Source organism: Polyodon spathula, chromosome 27 (genome assembly GCF_017654505.1).
Source record: "Polyodon spathula isolate WHYD16114869_AA chromosome 27, ASM1765450v1, whole genome shotgun sequence".
Lineage (NCBI taxonomy): Eukaryota > Metazoa > Chordata > Actinopteri > Acipenseriformes > Polyodontidae > Polyodon > Polyodon spathula.
Window position 1 is genome coordinate 9,048,457 of NC_054560.1, and position 9,346 is coordinate 9,057,802.

The window sequence follows — 9,346 nt, forward strand, 5'->3', positions numbered from 1 at the left end:
CACTGCAGGGGTTAAATAGGCCTGAAACATAATATGAAACTCAATGAGTCCAGTGTGAGCCCTCCTGGGAAGATTCTTTCAGAACAGGAGAGGTAAGAAGACCAGGAAATGTACGCATACAAAGTAATTGCAGGATACAGAACCCTGTTTAATTATCAGCAAATAGATCTATGCACACATTTCATTCGGTAAATTAGCATCTTATTTTGGAAATCTGTTTGAGATCCTTCACTGGAAATAATTGAATCACGCAATCTCAATTTTCACCTAATGAAACGTATTAGCAACGCAATATCAGAGAAGCTGGACAAACCTGATAAACCCTCTCAGCTCCGCCTGAGCGTTTGGAAAAGGAAAACACAATCATTTTACATCCATTATAGTTTCCAGTCATTTGCTTTGTTCCACCTTTTTTGCTGTCAGACAAGCCAAAAAACTGGACCAGACATTTCTCACTGATTGAAGCCTGTACAGTTTGATCTGGGTATGCAAGACTTTTCCTGATTCGATTTTGCCTCGCCTGAAGCCTCGAGCCCCAGGATTTGCTTTTAGAAAAGGATGTCCTTTAACACTGACACTTTCAAAGAAGGACCACAAGGTCACAGTTCAGCTTGGGGAAGATCTAACCTTGAGATAGACCAGGCAGATGCTTTTCTAAGCTTTACAGAGTGTAATCACAACCACATTTGTGATGTCAAGATCCAGCCCAACACCCCATCCATGACCTCAGGAGAACTCTGATGACACACATGTCTTCTGAACCTGCCACCAGTCTGGAATGGTTTACAATTAGGACTCCTAATGGATAGAAACCACATTTGTATTAAGACTTTTATCATGTTAAAATCCCATATAAATGCTTACCATTACCACACTTATCCATACTTGTTTCTCCCTGCTATATAATATAGCCATGCTAACAGCAAATTGTACTCGCGCTGTATTCGGAAGATAGGATATGGCTTTAAAACCTCCAGCATTATACTTTTAATTTTGCGACAAAATATAAAGGATTGGCTTAATGTTTCATAACAGGATCTTTTGGTCTATGCAATTGGTTAGCTACAACTTTTTCCTTCAGTTTGACTGTCTCCAGGCTTTCTCAAGCCATAATCCAAACCCTAACCCTAACCCTAACCCAATACAACTTCAAGTTCCCTGAACTGGGATTGAGACCCCTGATGTTACCCTTTTCACCCTGCTGTTACTAGTACTCTTACTAATGGACTTTACCAGGAAGTCAGTGTTTCCATGGAAACCCTTAAATACTGACTACAATTCACCAATAAAAACGTTTCTTTTGTTATTGTTCTTGTTCTTCATCTTCTCATTTTAATTTACCTGGAGGGTTTTGTTTGGGTTTTTAAAATGCATTCACTTCTAATATCTTTAGGCAGAGATCCTCTTGAGTCATAAAAAAGCTACATATACACAACCCTTGCAGCTGCCATGGTTACAAAACATAAACAGCTCTTTCAGTTCAGGAAGTGAACTGTTAAAGGAAAGGTCAGATGACCTGCTGCATTTTCCAGCCTGTATCTTTAAACTGCAGCATTGTAGGCAGGAAGCATTCCAGATAGGATTTTATTATTTTTATTTTTTTAAGAGATAACTTCAGTCACAGTATGTCATTCACAATATCATTTGGCATTTTATCAGTTGCAGATAAAAGTTACCATGTGATGAGAGGGTCCTCAGAGGAGGTCTGGCTTTCTAGATGGCTTGGGTCTTGTAATGCCTTTCTACCATCTTCCTCAAATTTACCCTGTCCAGCTGTCCTTCCAGGTACAGGAGAACCTCAAAGTTATGGCCCTCACACTTAATAACTGGATGCACTGCCAGGACTGTAAAAGACCAGGGACTTTACCAGTTAAACACAGCTTCCCTGGCTTTTCCTGTGCTGTTTCTCAGGTGTAACCTTTTATTGAAGTCACAGTAAATCACTGAAAGTTAAAGTTTCAGACCTACAGACATTTTTAAGACCTCACAAAAGTTCCCCATAGTAAAAGCATAGCAACATGTAACAAAGCACAGTGAAAACATGGTGAAGCACAGTTTAGCATTGTAAAGCACAGACAGGTTTGGCAATACTATAATAAATGCACATTATAACCATGGAAAAACATTTATACGTCTCAGGGTGGGAGTATTAATTTCTGACACTGCTATGATAAGTCAAAATGTGCTGAATCATTTCCCAGTATCCCACAATGGTTAAGATCCGATAGCACATGCTCACCTGGCTAAGGAGTGAGTCACAAATACAGCTCATAAACAAACTCAAAGCAAACCTTCCTTTTGATCACTTACATCTGAGTCCAGCTCACAGGCCCTGTGCACTGCCAGCAAACATATTGAACCGATATCACTCCAATACTCTCCAACAATAAAACATGCCCCAAGTTTTGATCTGAGAAACAGGTTGGGGGTGACTTCTTTTTTCATTAGACATCATTCCAGCCTATGGTTGGGGCCGCCTTCAGTCAGGGCCCATTCATCTTGTCTTTGTAGTCTGTTAAATAAAGGATTAATAACCTAAAGTTTATCAATGTGTCTTTCTTATGAAGATCTGTAGGAGGTGTATTGGCTGCTGCTTGGATTTATGACCGGGTCTTGCTGTTGTGTCACTATTTACCCATAAACCTGCTCATTGGTCAATGTTGCATCTCTCAGGCAGTGAGGCGGGCCTTCTCCATTCATCAATACCCTATTCTTTTAAAAGCAGATAGCTTTTCAGTATCCTTCATAACTCACAAGAAATCCGTGGAACGAAACTTGGCAAAACGAAGACAGAAACATCCATCTCTCCACTTGGTGTAATTTAAGCGAACTATACATCTATATAAGGCAGGTGTTGAGACGGGAATAATGGATCATTTTTATTGTATTGGAAGTTATTTTTAGTGTTATGTAATCCCAGTTGTCCAATTCAATGTTGATCAAAAAGGCTAGTAAGTACAATATACTGAGATATATAAAGTGAATCTACTGCATCGCTAATATCATAAAAACGATCGGAGTGAAACAAGAAAGGAAAATACGACAATAAATATTATTTATAAACGTGATACTAATAATCAAATAGAAATACCCTTATCTGGGGAAAGGTGCTGGGGAATCTTGTTGTGTTTTTTTTGTTTTTTTTTGTGGAATTACTCAGGTTCTGGGGAGACTTTAGCCAGAATAGAATTTTCTTGACATTTGTTGGGATTTCCTCATGACTAATTAAAACGTTTCTTCATTGTAAACAGTCAGCATAGTTTGCATGTTTGTCATGTAATTATCCAAGCCCCTGTTTTGAAGCCACTGTAGGAACAACTGATTTGTTTCCAATCTGAAATGGTATTTAAGTTTGGAGAGATCAAGGACTTACTATCAACTCCCACATACACAAGGAAAGTTTAATTAATAACAGCAGTTTATTGAATACAGAAATATTAAAAGTCTGAAAATAAATCTTAACATTTAGTATGCACCGAAGATAATCAACAGCACCAAACCACTGATGTAATCTATCTAGGTTTACTTGTACACTGTCTCCCCTGCGCTCTACTCTGTATTTTGTCAATTTCCAGTGCATTAGGATTTTGCCTACCATTAACCAAAGTGAAAAAACAGGACAGAATTAAGATCTTTGTAAATGCCATCGTGTAAAAATACTAAGTTTACTAAAGAAACATGTTGCGCCTTCAGTAGTCAACAAAATGGACACTTCAGCCCAGCTAATCATCATTATAGCCAGAAAAACAAACTGTCACATTATAACATGAATTAAAGTGACTGCAAAAACACACAAGTGGCTGCTTTTACAATGAAGGTCAAAAGGGTAAAAACATTTTAAAAAATGTAGTAGACCTGGAGCACAGTTCTGTGTTAGGCTGTAGCAGAAAAATGAATGCCCTTATATAATGGAAACACAAAAGGATCATGCCCATCTGGGCTAATGGTTCTTTTGGTTTTACTATTCTCTTTTTTAATAAAGATTCAAAAGAGAAGTGAAATGTGTTGCAATAGGAAAAACAGTTAAACGCATTTGGATGCAGAGGAAGCCAGTCCATTTGTTGCGTGCCTTGATAAATCACTGTCATGGTCATATGACACTTGACTCCCTGTACGGTGACCACTTCAACTATCCTGATGCTGCACATCACATTTACTATATGCACCCTGCAATTGACTGCCATCAGTACAATAGCCCACTATTAGGGATTACACACCTCAATAATAAATTCTTGCATAAAACACATGATGCAAAATTTCAAGCCACTACACTAAATTAGCACTGTCATGCATCCCTGTGAATTGGAAAGCTGGTTGACAGCAATAGAAAATAAAATTAGAAAAACACAACACAGTTCTAGAAAGAAAGAAAGAAAGAAAGAAAGAAAGAAAGAAAGAAAGAAAAGCTTAAGTAGAAACTTAAGGAAAAGGTTCTGAGGTTCTGGGTTTATCTCACTTGAGGAGGAAGATTGAATATAACTCAGCTGTGTCTGGAGCAAGGGGTGGTGATTGCTGGGTCTCGCTTTCATCAGATAAACTGCATCATAAACCACTACTGGTGCAGTTTCAAACATATACCATAAAAAGGCTAATCATAACAATACATTTACACTCTGTCTGCAACATGCACTCTGTCTGTATAAATGTTTTCTCAGGGCCTCTGTTGTTTTACCATCATTTTTCAAATGTCACTTAATTGTATTTGCTTAGCTGCGAGCCGTTAACACAAAGGACCCCTTTAGTCGCAATTTCCAAAACCCAAATAAAGTTCAACCTTGTAGAAAAGAAAACCTGATAGAGCATTAATTACATATGGATCACACACACTAGGAAAAACAGCAGTGTATTTAACCCTTTAAAGATCAAGGCTCTTGGTCAGTGTTAAAAAAATCTGTTCTAGACTAATAAGAAAAAAAAAAAGAAAAGCTTTTTCTGAAGTTTGACCCTCTCTACCCCTCTCTCACTCAACCCTCCATCTCCAAGCAGAATTAGTTTCTAAAGCAACTTAATTGAACCTTCAAAAGTCAGGTCTCTTCTGTAAAGCATACCTGTCATTGGTCCTTGGGGGGATATTTCTATGACTCTAGTCACTGACTGACGGAGACCTTACAGCACAATCATACTCAATCAAGACAAATAGGATCTTAATTTTAATCACACTGACTATTGTACAGTAAGCTCTGTACCTGAAAATGTTCCATGCCTCCTTGAGTCTGGAAATGTCATTGCCATAATGAAAGGCTAGGAATCATAGTCTCACATCAGATAGCTCAGACCTGCTGATCTAGAGACACATTTTTTAATGAGTTTGAGAATTATTATTAGACTAAAAACTTAAACTTGAATGCAGTTGTCCAAATGACGTCATTTAAAATTGTTAATATTTACCCAGGTACCTAAAACTTTATTTAAACCATTTGACTCAAATGCCTAATTTAATTAATTGCATGGCTGTAACAAATATATAACCGTCACCGACTGGAAGAATGTGGAATATCGATTCGCATGTACGATCCCTTTAAGAGTACCTCCCACCCCACCAGCCCTGACCTGCAAGGCATGGAATGAGAGGAAGGAGGACAGTCCTGTTTACAGAAGAGCCGCGGAAACTGAGAGGGAGTTTATCCTCCCCGCTGGAACAGCCGGAAACGGCATTGCATTTCAATCAACCGCGCTCTCCGCGTTGGCTTTGAAGCAGAAATATGTTTGACGTGGAGAAAACAGATGTTGTTGTTTATTTATTAATTTCTTTTTTTTTTTTTTTTGGGTGCAAGAAGAATTGTTTGAATCGCTGTAACAAAGACAAAAGGCTGCATTGTATTGTTACTCTTTATTATTTTTTTTTCTTTTTCATTGATGGGACTACCCCTTTTTCTTAGGGTTTTTTTTTTTGTTTTGTTTTAATCCCTGTGATTTGTTGGTACTGATTTATCTTTCAGTGCGCTTATGGTTTCTGTAGGGAATTTGGTAAGCATTTCATTCAAGGTCATCGCGGAGACCGTCCAGGCTGACTTGAATTTACAACCTATGTTGCTTGAAATAAATACCAACGTTTGCGTGTGCAGAATGTAATATATCGGAGACCCCTTTGATAGCTCAGAGGAGATACTAGACTTTTCGTTTATACCAGTGAAGAGTGTCAGTGTTTCACGTACAATACGGTGTGTACAGTTACACGAGATCAAAGGTTGCTTCCATTTCTTTATACATGTTATCGAGCTATTTAACCTCATTTGCTGCTGAACAGATCAAAATCCTACTTGGCTATTTTGTCACTTTTAGTTTCGTTTAATATTTCAGAAATGTCTTCAGTGTTTTGTCTTGCGTTTGTTGTCCTTTCAACGAGGCTTTATTATTATTATTATTATTATTATTATTATTATTATTATATTATTATTATTATTTAGTAGTAGGACTATTTAGCTTTTTTTCCAGTAGGCGATGTATGTGTTCCCGCGTAACACATTAAAATGCATTGCGATATGATGTTTGGCATGGCTCATATGTTTTGGAATGTGATTCACTGCCACATATATTGCATTGACTCGGAAAGCTATTGAGCCGCGCGAGCCCCTGCCGTGTCATTACATACAACGTTTGCACAATTCCCAGGCTCTGCTGACATAAGTGCGCAGCGAAAGGGAATGTTCGCCGCCTAGATTGCATGCAATAAAATACAATGAAGATGCAATGCACAATGAAAAGGATTTGTAATTCAATTTTCCCACCGATATTGTTGCAGGGTTATAACCTGCAAATGTGCAATCAAGGTTTTACAATGTAAATTACAGTAATATTTATAAAAGGGGTGCATTGTTTTGGGTAGATGTCAGATTGTTTTCCATGTTCAGCAATAAACGCAATGGTAAGAGAATACTTTTGCTTGCCGTTATTATTGGATCATTATTTTTAAATGTAGCCTATTGTTTAATAGCACATTATTATTATTATTATTATTATTATTATTATTATTATTATTATTATTATTATTATTATTATTATTGTTGTTGTTGTTGTTATTATAGTATTTTTGATTTTAATAACAGTGTTAATAAATAACTAGTTTTAAAAGGGTTTTGCCGTATAAGACTAGAGTTCCACCCACGAACTGCGTCTCAATATTGGCCGAGATCAGGAGCTCGGGAGTGGGAAAGGAACGCATGGGGTTCTTTCAATTCCCTATAGTTAATGCCAACAGACTTTACTGATTCGACGACGTCTATGCAACGTTATAATCATCTATTCTGCACACGTTTTGGCGTTCATTATCTGTGTCTCCAGCATTCTTTTTGAAGGTGATTGGACTGTAACATAATATTTGTTTTCATAGTGCACATTATACATTGTAGGTATTTGTTTTATGTTTAGAAGTGAAATTGCATTAGACTTTAACATTGGTAAAATGAACCCAGCGTTTTAAATGGAAAGGTAATGATGCGTGAAGAAATGCTATACATTTCGAGGTGCATTGTGGTTTTGTTTTATTGCATGGTGTTTTGATTTGATCTGTTTTATTTAGCTAGAAGTGTTTCACATCTAATAAGAAAATGGTACCATTGTATGTGTTTTTCATTAATAAGGTTTATGTTTGAACAGTTTGTTTATTATTGTTGTAAATTTGTAAAGCTAAATTAAAACGATACATGTAACGTCGCATTTAAAAAAAAAACAATTGGTCAATCAAAAGCCTCTTAATATGAAAATTCAGTAGCTGCACAACCCGCTGCACACGCTGGTAGCGGGCAGTTTTGTTGAGAATTGTTTTGTAGACAGCTCTGCAAATATAACTCGTTTTTAAGAGCTGCAACAATCGTCAACTGTGTCTTCAGTTCGCGGTGAAACACGGCCGTTCCGCTGGGTTTGTCCGCAGCAGAGACTTGAGTTTGAAGACTAGAGTTTAATGTAAATTCATGATCGTAGTAAATCCAGGATGGTAGAAAAAGAGGTGGCGTTGCCTTCCTGTAATTTGTTTTGCATATAAGGCTGCTAACGGCGCACTGTAAATTGAACTCCGTGTTTAGGAATGACACATAAATCATACGCACCCAAAAATAAATACAAAAATATGTAAATACATTTTAGTATTTCTACAACATGCATTGTAGTGTTTATTTTTTGTAAGATATATTGTCAGACAGATAAAAGGTACACTTAAGATGCGTTTGAAATCTGTTGCTTAAGCTTTGTTTGATTTTTAAGCACTTGATTTTACAGTAAATATTTATTTAAAAGAGCATATTGTTAAAGTGTTTTCTACCATTTCCAAATACTAGGTAAAAAACATAGTCCAAAGGGTAAAAGTTTAATGGAAGATATGCTAAAGTAAAGAAATCTTTAAATTATATATATATATATTATATATATATTATATATATTATATATATATATATATCATATATATATAGATATTATATATATATAATATATTCATGTAGGTAATTTTGCTTCTAACGAAGATATGTGAATAAAATTAATACTTCATAAATTTCAAGTAAGTTAACGTAAAACATTTTTTCGAAAACCTAGATTGGATATATATATATATATATATATTATTTATATATATATATATATCATATATATATATATATATATATATATAGATATATATCATAGTCAGTTCTCCTGTCACTTGTGTCACATAAAGTAAACAATAGTACCAGACATATTAATGCATAATGTAAAGTCACGTAACATGTTGTTTTTTTACCTTTGTTTTCAAAGTTACTTTAGACTTAATAACATTGTAATAATCCTTACGATTGAAATCCTTAAGGAGACTTAAAAAAAAAAATGTTAGATAATGTAGATAATTTAATTATTTTTATTTTTTTACATTTGTAACACACTGATATGGTTGATAAGGAGACCACATTGCGTTCAGAAATGTAACAATCAATTGGCTACTGATCTTATTTCTCCAGACCTTTTCAGTATCATCAAACATGATAGCCGTCTCTTATCTTAGAACAATTTTACTGTAAATGTGATGACTGAAAAATGTCGTTATCTCATCTATATGTGTTGAAAAAGTTGGCGCCAAAGTGAATGTACTCCTCCCTGCTGTAAAAAAAAAAAAAAAATGATGTGCATATATGTTTATTAAAAACTATATTAAAAAAGTTATTTAAGCATAAAACTAAATTTTGTAATTTATAAAATTAGCTAACATATGAGGAATTATTTCAATATTATTTTTTGGGAGGTTGATGTAGGTTTTTCATCATTTACATCACGGTCTGTGTTAGCAGTGACTGGCAACCCCATTGTCTTGTAATGGTACTTTATATTCCCCTGATGCTGACAGATACACACGAGAACAGTAGATTGCATATCAATAAACTAC